The sequence below is a fragment of the Dermacentor variabilis genome, chromosome 9 (assembly GCF_050947875.1).
Source record: "Dermacentor variabilis isolate Ectoservices chromosome 9, ASM5094787v1, whole genome shotgun sequence".
Lineage (NCBI taxonomy): Eukaryota > Metazoa > Arthropoda > Arachnida > Ixodida > Ixodidae > Dermacentor > Dermacentor variabilis.
Window position 1 is genome coordinate 100,181,832 of NC_134576.1, and position 11,510 is coordinate 100,193,341.

Genomic DNA, 11,510 nt, shown 5'->3' on the forward strand with positions numbered 1-11,510 from the left:
AATATTTGTGACGCATCTTGTATGAGGCCTATGTTCTCACCCTATTATTAATTTGTGTTTTTTTTGTAATAGTATGCCTTGCAAGTACAACCTGTGAACAATACCTGCCCCCTCCCGTCTCTTATGTAGTACCCTCGTAATGAGGGCCTTTGGGGGTATCTTAAATAAATGAATAAATAAATAAATAAATAAATAAATAAATAAATAAATAAATAAATAAATAATATCACTTTGGTAAAAATTCACCGTGTGCAATGCACGTCCTACTGCTGATGTCGAGTATAAGCATCCAGCGACGTCTAATAGGTTACAGAAATGTTATATGTTTTCGGGTTTGTGACCACTGACTCCTCCACCTGTACCAGCGCGCCAAATTGTGTAAGCACTTAAAAACACTATTATAGCCTCCCTTGATCAGGAGGCACGATCAATTTTCTGTAATTTCCAGTGATGATACATTCATAAAGAAATCTCCATCGTTGGAGCTGAGCTTGACAAACGCGCGTGCAAGCGCTTTTAACATTCTCCGCCCGTTACAGCGGACCCTTGCACACGTTCAACGTTTGCTATGGAGACGGTCTGCAACACTAAAATGAAGACTGCAGCAAAGGGCACTGATTGCACGTTTATTTATTTATTTATTTATTTATTTATTTATTTATTTATTTATTTATTTAGGAATACTGCAGGCCTTAGAAGGCCCAGGCAGGTGGGGAAAGGTACATACAAAAAAGTAAACACACTAGATTGACGAAGGAGTAAAAAGAAAGCTCCGGGAAAAAATGTAATAGAAAGTGCAAATGCATAATGAGTAAAGCACCTAAATAATGCATAGAAAGTGGCAGATACAAATTGAAACACTGTTTCACAAACCGTGTAAAACCGTGTGAAAAACTATGTAACAGAGTGATTGGACGATTGGAATGTGGTCTTGTTGGTAACGCATCTTCAATAGGTTTACCACAGCGCGGATGCAAAACAGGACAGAAGTAGGCACACAAGGACGCACACTGGGCTAGGGCCGTGCTTGTCCCAGTGTGTCTTTTGTCTTACCTTTTATTCGCACTATGATAAACGTATGCAGCGTGAGCGGATGTAGCATTAACAATAGAATGATTCAGGTCTCAAGTGGTGAAGTATAGCATTTGGAACTTTCTTTTTGAAGTATGAATGGTCGCCTACCAACCGCGCAGAGCTTTTTCATGATGTCCATAGCACCTCTTATAGCAAACATTTTTTCTCTAGAGATCGTATCGCGACTGTGCACCGGCCAGGTATCTTGCCACAGGTAATGGACACAAAGGCAGCTATCTTGTACGCGTTCGGCCAGTTGACGTTCGGTTTCGCACCACGCGATTGGCCTAGGCCGCGATATCGTATGCTTACAATATCGATACCGCGTCTATACGCAAAATATGGAAATGCTATAAAGTGAACTTGCCATCAAGTGCGGTGAAACATTCTTTTTAATAACAGGGTACGAATATCACCAAGTGAATAATTCAAATAGTCAATAACACGTCGCGAAACTGTATTTAAACGTGTTACGACGAGTGTAAAAGCGTTTTAGCTTACTTCAGAATAACTGCCTGTCAGGGTTCGTTTAGCAATACATAAGTACTCATAAGTGCTCACAAAAAAGCTCGAGATCGAGTCAAGGATCTTGCAAGGAGCTATGGAACGAAAAATGTTATGTGCAACGTTAAACGCCTGGAAGTGGACGGTAGGGATATAGTAGCAGACGGTGATAGCCGATATTCTAGCTGACATTACGAGAAAAAACTCAGTGTCCTTCCACTCTGTGAAGAAGGATGACCAGCGGCGCTGTGTATGTGGGCCTCTTAATGGCGAACAGCACCTCCGCCGCGGGTCGGCCCGGTATTGCATTATCTCAGGATTGGCCTCCGTATGGGGAGTGCTTAACCCCTGCTTCACCTCTTCTTCGGGTCTGCCCTGCACTGCACCGTCATCGTGATTTTTTTCTACACGCGGACACGATAGTGGGGACAGTAGCCCTTGACAGCCTCGCCATAAAAACGAAGCTGGACAGGCAAGGTAATGCGTAGGGTGGATAATAGGTGGTCCATTAGAGTTACAGAATGGGTGCCAATGAAAGGGAAGCGCAGCCGAGGACGTCAGAAACTGAGATGGGGTAATTAAGTTAGGTAACTTGCAGGCGAAAGTTTGAATCGCCAGCGCAAGACAGGCGTAATCGGAGATCGCTGCAATAGTCCTTCATCCCGCAGTGGACATAATAGTAAGCCGCTGCTGCCAGCGGCGTCGCGAGAAATTTCGTGCAGAGGGGGGGGGGGGAGCTCACGTTGCGGCTCGGCCTCCCCCAAAAAGAATTTATCGATGGATCAAATACATGAATAATAACTGCATTGTCATTGCAAAAAATGCTGCAAACGAATTCTCGAACGCTACGCGCCATCAGGACAAGTAAAAGATGTATGCTTTTGTGCAAGAATGTACTCGTATGTCCCGAAAATTGTACCCGAAATAACTGATATCAATGCTTCCATGTTTTCTGTCTGTTTAATACGTAAAGAAAATATCACAGGATCGAACATTAGAAATATATTAGTTTGAAACCAGCAAAGCAGGGCATGTCACTGATATGACAAATGTAATGGCCATGAAAAGAACAAGTTGAGGAGAAATATTCTAATGAAGCTTTGTTAACCTTCCTGCCTTTCCCTCGTTTTCATATATCTCTCTCTATGTCATTCAAGAAACTCAACTGCGAGTCGGCCTAGTTGGAACATATTCATATTTATACTTTTTGTGCGCAAACAAACAGGGACGAAGAATAGGGGCAACACAAGCGCTCGTCCTTGTGTTGCCCCTATTCTTCGTCCCTGTTCGTTTGCGCACAAAAAGTATCAAGAAACTCGTTTACGTTTGGTACATATGCAACGACCAGGGGAAAATCTCAATGACGCTGCACTTTGTTAGACTATATTGCGCAGGAACAGCTGCCGTCGGTCGTGTATTCTGAAGTAATTGCACCGAAATGATAGTCGCAACAGAGAGCACGTATAAAAAGAAGTTCTGCAAAGTGTGCGAGAGCAAGTCGAATGAAAGTGAGCCGATGCGAATATATGACTAACGGCGTACTTTATTTAAAAGTAGTATCCATGAGCATTTAGACACTTGTCTCACTGACTAACGAGTCGCGTGATTCCCGTCTCATAAAACTCCTTGGGTTGCTGCTTAAAAAAGACTGTAACTGACTCTTTCACGTCGTCGACCGACATGAATCTGGTTACCTTGAGTTGTTTTTATTGGGAAAGCAATACTGCTCGCACTTTCGGCCCATCGGTGGTCGTGGCGCCTCCTTACAGAGCTGCGCATCACGTGACCGTGTGACGTCACGCCAGACCGAGAGACGGGGCCCCAGCTCGCGGCATCGATGGTGGAGGGGAAGCCTTGCGCGCCGCTGCCGCGGCGCTACCGAGAGAGGGCGCTCGCTAGTGTGACGTCACGCCAGACCGAGAGACGGGGCCCCAGCTCGCGGCATCGATGGTGGAGGCGAAGCCTTGCGCGCCGCTGCAGCGGGGCTACCGAGAGAGGGCGCTCGCTGGTGTCCACATGTCCACATGTCCAAACCATCAGCCGAACCAAGGCGCAGCCAAGGGTATTGCTTTCGCAATCTTCCTGGCTTAATCAAGCTAAGCCTTCAGCCAATTTTTTAAATGCTACAAGATAAGGAAGTCACAAGGCGACAAGTCTGGGCTGTATGGCGGATGTTGTAGTGTTTCCCACTTGAAGTTTGCCAGTTTTGTGTTAACCACGTCAGAAACGTGGGGACGGACATTGTCGTGGAGCAAGATGACCCCATTCCTCAATTTGCCACGTTGTTTGTCCTTGATTGCAACACGCAGCCGATCCTGCTTTTCACAATATCGAAAACGATTGATAGTCTCTCCAGGTTTAGCGAATTCGGTCATTAATGGCCCCTGATAATCTACAAAAGAAGAAGTCAACAGCTTTCTCGCGGTAATGATGGCTCTTGCTTTCTTTGGTGGTGGGGAATTCGAGTGTTTTCACTGCAAGCTTTGCCGTCGTGTTTCAGACTCGTATTAGTGGCACCATGATTCGTCCCCGCTCACAATTGCAGACAAGACGTAGACACCCTCATTGTGATGATGTTCATGTGCCCTGCCGATTTATCGACGCTTATGCTCCCTAATCAGCCTCTGCAATTATGTTGGGGTGATTTCACGCTGACTTTGACCCGGTCTTGGATAGTACTTGCAACGTTCACGTCCTTTGAACCGTTTTCTCCAACGCTTCACAGTGGCCAATGAAATGCAATGTTCAACATACACGGCAGCCATACGGCGACTAATTTTTCGGGGAGAAACATCTTCAGCTGTCAAAAACCTCACGACACCACGCTGCTAAACATTTGGAGAGTCCATTTTGGAGAGTCTTTTGGAGAGTCCGTACACCTAGTGTACGAGAGCATTAAAGAACTTTTATCCTCCCACCTGCGGGTCACTTTTGTAAACGATCGATGACTCTGTGCCGCGCACACGCCTCGCACATAATCAACCGAACTATTATTGCGCGGTGTGGGTTGGCTAACTTTCATTCGACTCGCCCTGGTACATTAGAAATGCGAAGCCACAATCGAATATAGATATGCGAAGATACAGCTTAGTAAAGGGCAAAAAAGTGTCACTGGCAACAAAGTTCAGATCATCATCATCATCATCATCATCATCATCATCATCATCATCATCATCATCATCATCATCAGCCTAGTTACGCCCACTGCAGGGCAAAGGCCTCTCCCATACTTCTCCAACTACCCCGGTCATGTACTAATTGTGGCCATGTTGTCCCTGCAAACGTCTTAATGTCATCCGCCCACCTAACTTTCTGCCGCCCCCTGCTACGCATCCCTTCCCTTGGAATCCAGTCCGTAACCCTTAGTGACCATCGGTTATCTTCCCTCCTCATTACATGTCCGGCCCATGCCCATTTCTTTTTCTTGATTTCAACTAAGATGTCGTTTACCCGCGTTTGTTGCCTCACCCAATCTGCTCTTTTCTTATCCCTTAACGTCACACCCATCATTCTTCTTTCCATAGCTCGTTGCGTCGTCCTCAATTTCAGCAGAACCCTTTTCGTAAGTCTCCAGGTTTCTGCCCCATATGTGAGTACTGGTAACACACAGCTGTTATACACTTTCCTTTTGAGGGATAGTGGCAACCTGCTGTTCATGATTTGAGAATGCCTGCCAAACGCACCCCAGCCCATTCTTATTCTTCTGGTTATTTCAGTCTCATGATCCAGATCCGTGGTCACTACCTGCCCTAAGTAGATGTAGTCCCTTACCCCTTCCAGTGCTTCGCTACCTATCGTAAACTGCTGTTCTCTTCCGAGCCTGTTAAACATTACTTTAGTTTTCTGCAGATTAATTTTCAGACCCACCCTTCTGCTTTGCCTCTCCAGGTCAGTGAGCATGCATTGCAATTGGTCTCCTGAGTTACTAAGCAAGGCAATATCATCAGCGAATTGCAAGTTGCTAAGGTATTCTCCATCAACTTTTATCCCCAATTCTTCCCACTCCAGGCCTCTGAATACCTCCTGTAAACATGCTGTGAATAGCATTGGAGATATCGTATCTCCCTGTCTGACGCCTTTCTTTATAGGGATTTTGTTGCTTTCTTTGTGGAGGACTACGGTGGCTGTGGAGCCGCTATAGATATCTTCCAGTATCTTTACATATGGCTCATCTACACCCTGATTCCGTAATGCCTCCATGACTGCTGAGGTTTCGACTGAATCAAACGCTTTCTCGTAATCAATGAAAGCTATATATAACGGTTGGTTATATTCTGCACATTTCTCTATCACTTGATTGATAGTGTGAATATGGTCTATTGTTGAGTAGCCTTTACGGAATCCTGCCTGGTCCTTTGGTTGACAGAAGTCTAAGGTGTTCCTGATTCTATTTGCGATTACCTTAGTAAATACTTTGTAGGCAACGGACAGTAAGCTGATCGGTCTATAATTTTTCAAGTCTTTGGCGTCCCCTTTCTTATGGATTAGGATTATGTTAGCGTTCTTCCAAGATTCCGGTACGCTCGAGGTTATGAGGCATTGCGTATACAGGGTGGCCAGTTTCTCTAGAACAATCTGACCACCATCCTTCAACAAATCTGCTGTTACCTGATCCTCCCCGGCTGCCTTCTCCCTTTGCATAGCTCCTAAGGCTTTCTTTACTTCTTCTGGCGTTACCTGTGGGATTTCGAATTCCTCTAGGCTATTCTCTCTTCCACTATCGTCGTGGGTGCCACTGGTACTGTATAAATCTCTACAGAACTCCTCAGCCACTTGAACTATCTCATCCATATTAGTAACGATATTGCCGGCTTTGTCTCTTAACGTACACATCTGATTCTTGCCTATTCCTAGTTTCTTCTTCACTGTTTTTAGGCTTCCTCCGTTCCTGAGAGCCTGTTCAATTCTATCCATATTATAGTTCCTGATGTCCGCTGTCTTACGCTTGTTGATTAACCTAGAAAGTTCTGCCAGTTCTATTCTAGCTGTAGGGTTAGAGGCTTTCATACATTGGCGTTTCTTGATCAGATCTTTCGTCTCCTGCGATAGCTTACTGGTTTCCTGTCTAACGGAGTTACCACCGACTTCTATTGCGCACTCCTTAATGGTTCCCATGAGATAGTCGTTCATTGCTTCAACACTAAGGTCCTCTTCCTGAGTTAAAGCCGAATACCTGTTCTGTAGCTTGATCCGGAATTCCTCTAGTTTCCCTCTTACCGCTAATTCATTGATTGGCTTCTTGTGTACCAGTTTCTTCCGTTCCCTCCTCAAGTCTAGGCTAATTCGAGTTCTTACCATCCTATGGTCACTGCAGCGTACCTTGCCGAGTACGTCTACATCTTGTATGATGCCAGGGTTCGTGCAGAGTATGAAGTCGATTTCATTTCTAGTCTCACCATTCGGGCTCCTCCACGTCCACTTTCGTCTAACCCGCTTGCGGAAAAAGGTGTTCATTATCCGCATATTATTCTGTTCTGCAAACTCTACTAATAATTCTCCTCTGCTATTCCTAGAGCCTATGCCATATTCCCCCACTGACTTGTCTCCAGCCTGCTTCTTGCCTACCCTGGCATTGAAGTCGCCCATCAGTATAGTATATTTTGTTTTGACTTTACCCATCGCCGATTCTACGTCTTCATAAAAGCTTTCGACTTCCTGGTCATCATGACTGCATGTAGGGGCATAGACTTGTACCACCTTCAATTTGTACCTCTTATTAAGTTTCACAACAAGACCTGCCACCCTCTCGTTAATGCTGTAGAATTCCTGTATGTTACCAGCTATCTCCTTATTAATCAGTAATCCGACTCCTAGTTCTCGTCTCTCCGCTAAGCCCCGGTAGCACAGTACGTGCCCGCTTTTTAGCACTGTATATGCTTCTTTTGTCCTCCTAACCTCACTGAGCCCTATTATATCCCATTTACTACCCTCTAATTCCTCCAATAACACTGCTAGACTCGCCTCACTAGATAATGTTCTAACCTTAAACGTTGCCAGGTTCACATTCCAATGGCGGCCTGTCCGGAGCCAGGTATTCTTAGCACCCTCTGCAGCGTTACAGATCTGACCGCCGCCGTGGTCAGTTGCTTCGCGGCTGCTGGGGACTGAGGGCCGGGGTTTGATTGTTGTATTCATATAGGAGGTTGTGGCCAAGTACTGCACCAGGGTGGCCAATCCTGCTCTGGTGAGAGAGTGCGTTACCGGTTCTGGTCACCGGGATCAGGCCGCACTCCAGGCCTGTTTGTGCAATTTCTCAACACACGGTTTTTTTTTCTTTTTTTTTGTATTTCCCGGAGGAGAATTGCGCGGCACCGGGATTTGAATCACGGTCCTCTTGCACTGGAAACGGATACTCTACCGTCCCCGCAGGAGTTAAATTAAATATTGAATTATGGTGTTTTGTGTGACAAAAACCACTTTCTGATTATGCACGCCGTAGTGGAGGACTCCGAAAATTTCGACCACCTGGGGTTCTTTAACGTGCACCTAATTCTAAGTACACGGGTGTTTTCGCATTTCGCCCCCATCGAAATGCGGCCGCCGTGGCCGGGGTCCGATCCCGCGGCCTCGTGCTCAGCAGTCTAACACCATGACCACTGAGCAACCACGGCGGGTCCCGCAGGAGTTGTACGCCTCATTTAACCTACAGTGGCGCCCTATTTGATCAGTCAAGGTGGACCAATCTGAGCTCGGTTATACCGCATGGATGGCACTCGGCTAGAGAACCTGGTATTTATGACCTGCACATGTGTGGCCACACATAATTGAGGATATATAATTTTTTTTAGGAGGGTTTCCGTACAGTGATAAAAGGAAGGAAAATACCTTTAAAAAAAAAGGAACATAACATGTGATTTGAACTCGTGATCCTTCAATGTTGCCCGGAAAGGTAGCTCAGTCGGTTGGTTCGTCAAGCCAGCGGTTACTTTCAAGCGCTATAGCTCCTGCTCCGAGCCTCATACTTATGTGGAAAGGGGCTGGTGTTGTCCGCGACAGTGGTTGGAAGGCATAATTTCTTGGAAAAATGGCCGCCAGAGGAGCAGCGTGAACTCGAGCGGCTTTAGAGACTAGGAAAACTGCCTTACAATATTTAGACTTGAGGGGAAGCTTCGTTAACAAACTATAACACGGCAATCAGCACTCGAATACGACGAGAGAAATTATTGAGACGTGGAAAATTCCCTTGAAATAAATCTGGTTTGCGAGACAAATGCTTGTATGTATTGAATCTCTTAAAAGATGAGGGGGGAAATATGCGCTCACCGAGAGGGCATCGTCAGCACGAGACCACCGCGAGGCACCTTACTGAGATGTAGAGAGCTTCGCGGCCGGAACGAAGCCTCCCCTCTACGCCGGCCAGGCGTGGAAAACGCGCTTTCCGATCGCTCAAGGTTGCGCAGGAATAGTATAGATCTAGCGTCTAGGAAAAGCTTTCACAGGTGCGAGGGCGGCACGCATAGCGTGGGAAGCTAGCCGCCGGAATAGCTATCTTCGAGAGCTATTCTATATTATATTATATTATACTTCGAGAGCTATGACTGATGCTTTTCTATATATATGTATTCATCTCATCTATGCGATCGCATGCGCGCGCTATTTCTTTGTCTCTGCGTGTAGTAGTTAAGAGAGCCAGTTTAAGGGCGGAGAAGAGGGAAGGAAAGGAAAGCAAACTTGCAGCGCCGTGGTTTTAAAGCGCAACCGTGGTAGAGAAACGGAAAGGCGATATAAGCATGCGTGGCCATGATACGCACACGACAAACTGCCTTACAATATTTAGACTTGAGGGGAAGCTTCTTTAACAAACTATAACACGGCAATGAGCACTCGAATACGACGAGAGAAATAATTGAGACGTGGAAAATTCCCTTGAAATAAATCTGGTTTGCGAGACAAATGCTTGTATGTATTGAATCTCTTAAAAGATGAGGGGGGAAATATGCGCTCACCGAGAGGGCATCGTCCGCACGAGACCGCCACGAGGCTCCTTACGGGGATCAGAGCACGTATACGTAAAGTTCAGAGCACGTATACACAAATCCTCGCAACAAGATATTTAAATGTACGTGTAGGTCTCCAATAAATCTGCGTATATAAGAAAAAGTCACCGTAAATAATGCGTCAAACAAGGCAAATAAACATCTTGCGCAAGGACAGATTTACAGATCACAAAATCCTAAGGCCCACCCTCCTCCCTCCACTCCCCCTGATGCATCGCGCACAACAGGAGGCGGCGCGCTTGCTCCCCGATTTTCTTCCGCAAAAAAAGAAGTAACAAAATTGAACTTTCTCAATGCGACAATTTGCTGTGCCTCAGCAATGTCTCATTTTCTTTTGTGAGGCGGCGGCGCGCAAATGAAAGACACGCAAGGAAAGCACGTTGGTCATAATCGAATGCCTACTTTTGGCCCCTAATGTGGCTTCGGAAGGAATACCGAGGAAAACGTCAGACGCTTTGTCCACAGAGAACCACAGGCAAACTGCTCGGCATTCCACACCGGCGAGACAAAATTTCACTGAGAGGTTGCGCTCAAGCGAACGCGTTGCAATCCTTCGTGTCCCCGCAGTGATTGCAGCGAGTGACCATGCATTGTCTTTTTTTCTCGTCTGCTAGCCAGGAAGCGTCCAAAACTATGCCAGGCGAGAATCCACTCGGCCAGAGGAAAACGAACGTGCATCAAAGTGGGCCGCGCGGTTGTCCGGGCAACACAAGAAAAACGCATGTGTTCTGGCTGGTTCCGGCCGCCCGCGGGTAACGAAAAAAGAAAGGAATTGAAGAGGCTCAATGTGTCCTCGCGAATAAAAGTAAAAGTAGAAATATAAATAAGACCGTAGTTACCTTTGCCGGCTTTAGTATCTTGACATGGATGCTTTGGCGCAGGTGAAAAAAAAAATGTTATTCTTTTCTGTGACATGACGGCATGAATGAACCACCACAGCGCTTCGTCTCATGGGAAATCGCTGCGTGCTTTGTCAACTTGCCTGATAGTGCGTTGATTTGGCTTGTCTTGTACTATCCGACGTACAACTTTAGAAATGTCAATGCACCTTTGGCGACAAATGTCTGTTACAACATTAAACCCACAAAGTTCTGGAGTTGAAAATCTAAAGCACGACTTTGGCAATGTCAGTGCACATTTCGCATCAAAAGTGTATGAGAAATTTATACCCATAAAGTTTCAGAATTGAAATCCTCGCGCTCCGTAGATTCCACGGCCTCCGCGAGGTGCCGCGATGAGCCCGCTCGCCATAGAAACGCCATTGAAACCATGCTGGGATGGGGCTCCTTGTGTTACGATATATGACTACCGGTGCATGGGCGTTGCCGCGAAATCGAGCCCAATTTCGCTATGCTCGCGCTTAAATGTCTTTTCGAGCGTTAAAAGGACATTCTAGACAAAATCCAGCAGGATTTCCGGCGCCGGTGATTGTTATGGTCGGCGGAGCATGACAGCACGAAAAAATTTCGGGGGGGGGGAGTTGAAGTCTTATAAGCCCCCCCCCCCCTCCTGGCTACGCCCCTGGCTGCTGCTGCTGATTATGACGAAGCAGGTCCGCCTATCCCTACCATCTGTGACAATTCCTACCTGTTGTTTACAATATGCCACCCTGTTAAATATATCAAGCGGTTTCTTTTTTTTTCTGTTTAACTTCAACATACTTTCTTTAAATGTTTTATAGAATACAGCGCGATTCTAACTCTTGCGGTGCAATACCTGGAGAAGCGGGAATATTTCGCCCAGCATAATGAAATGTCTGGGTGGCTTGTTAAAGAAGATCAGAAAATAAAATTTTTCAAGGATTTACTTTAGGACGAAAGTCTAGTTGCAAAAAAAGAAAAATTGAAGGAATAGAGCAGTAGTAGTGTCTTCTGAGCAAGAATTGTGCGATAGCAGCGCCTTTCCGATATCCGTGCTCAAAATCGGCTAGATATA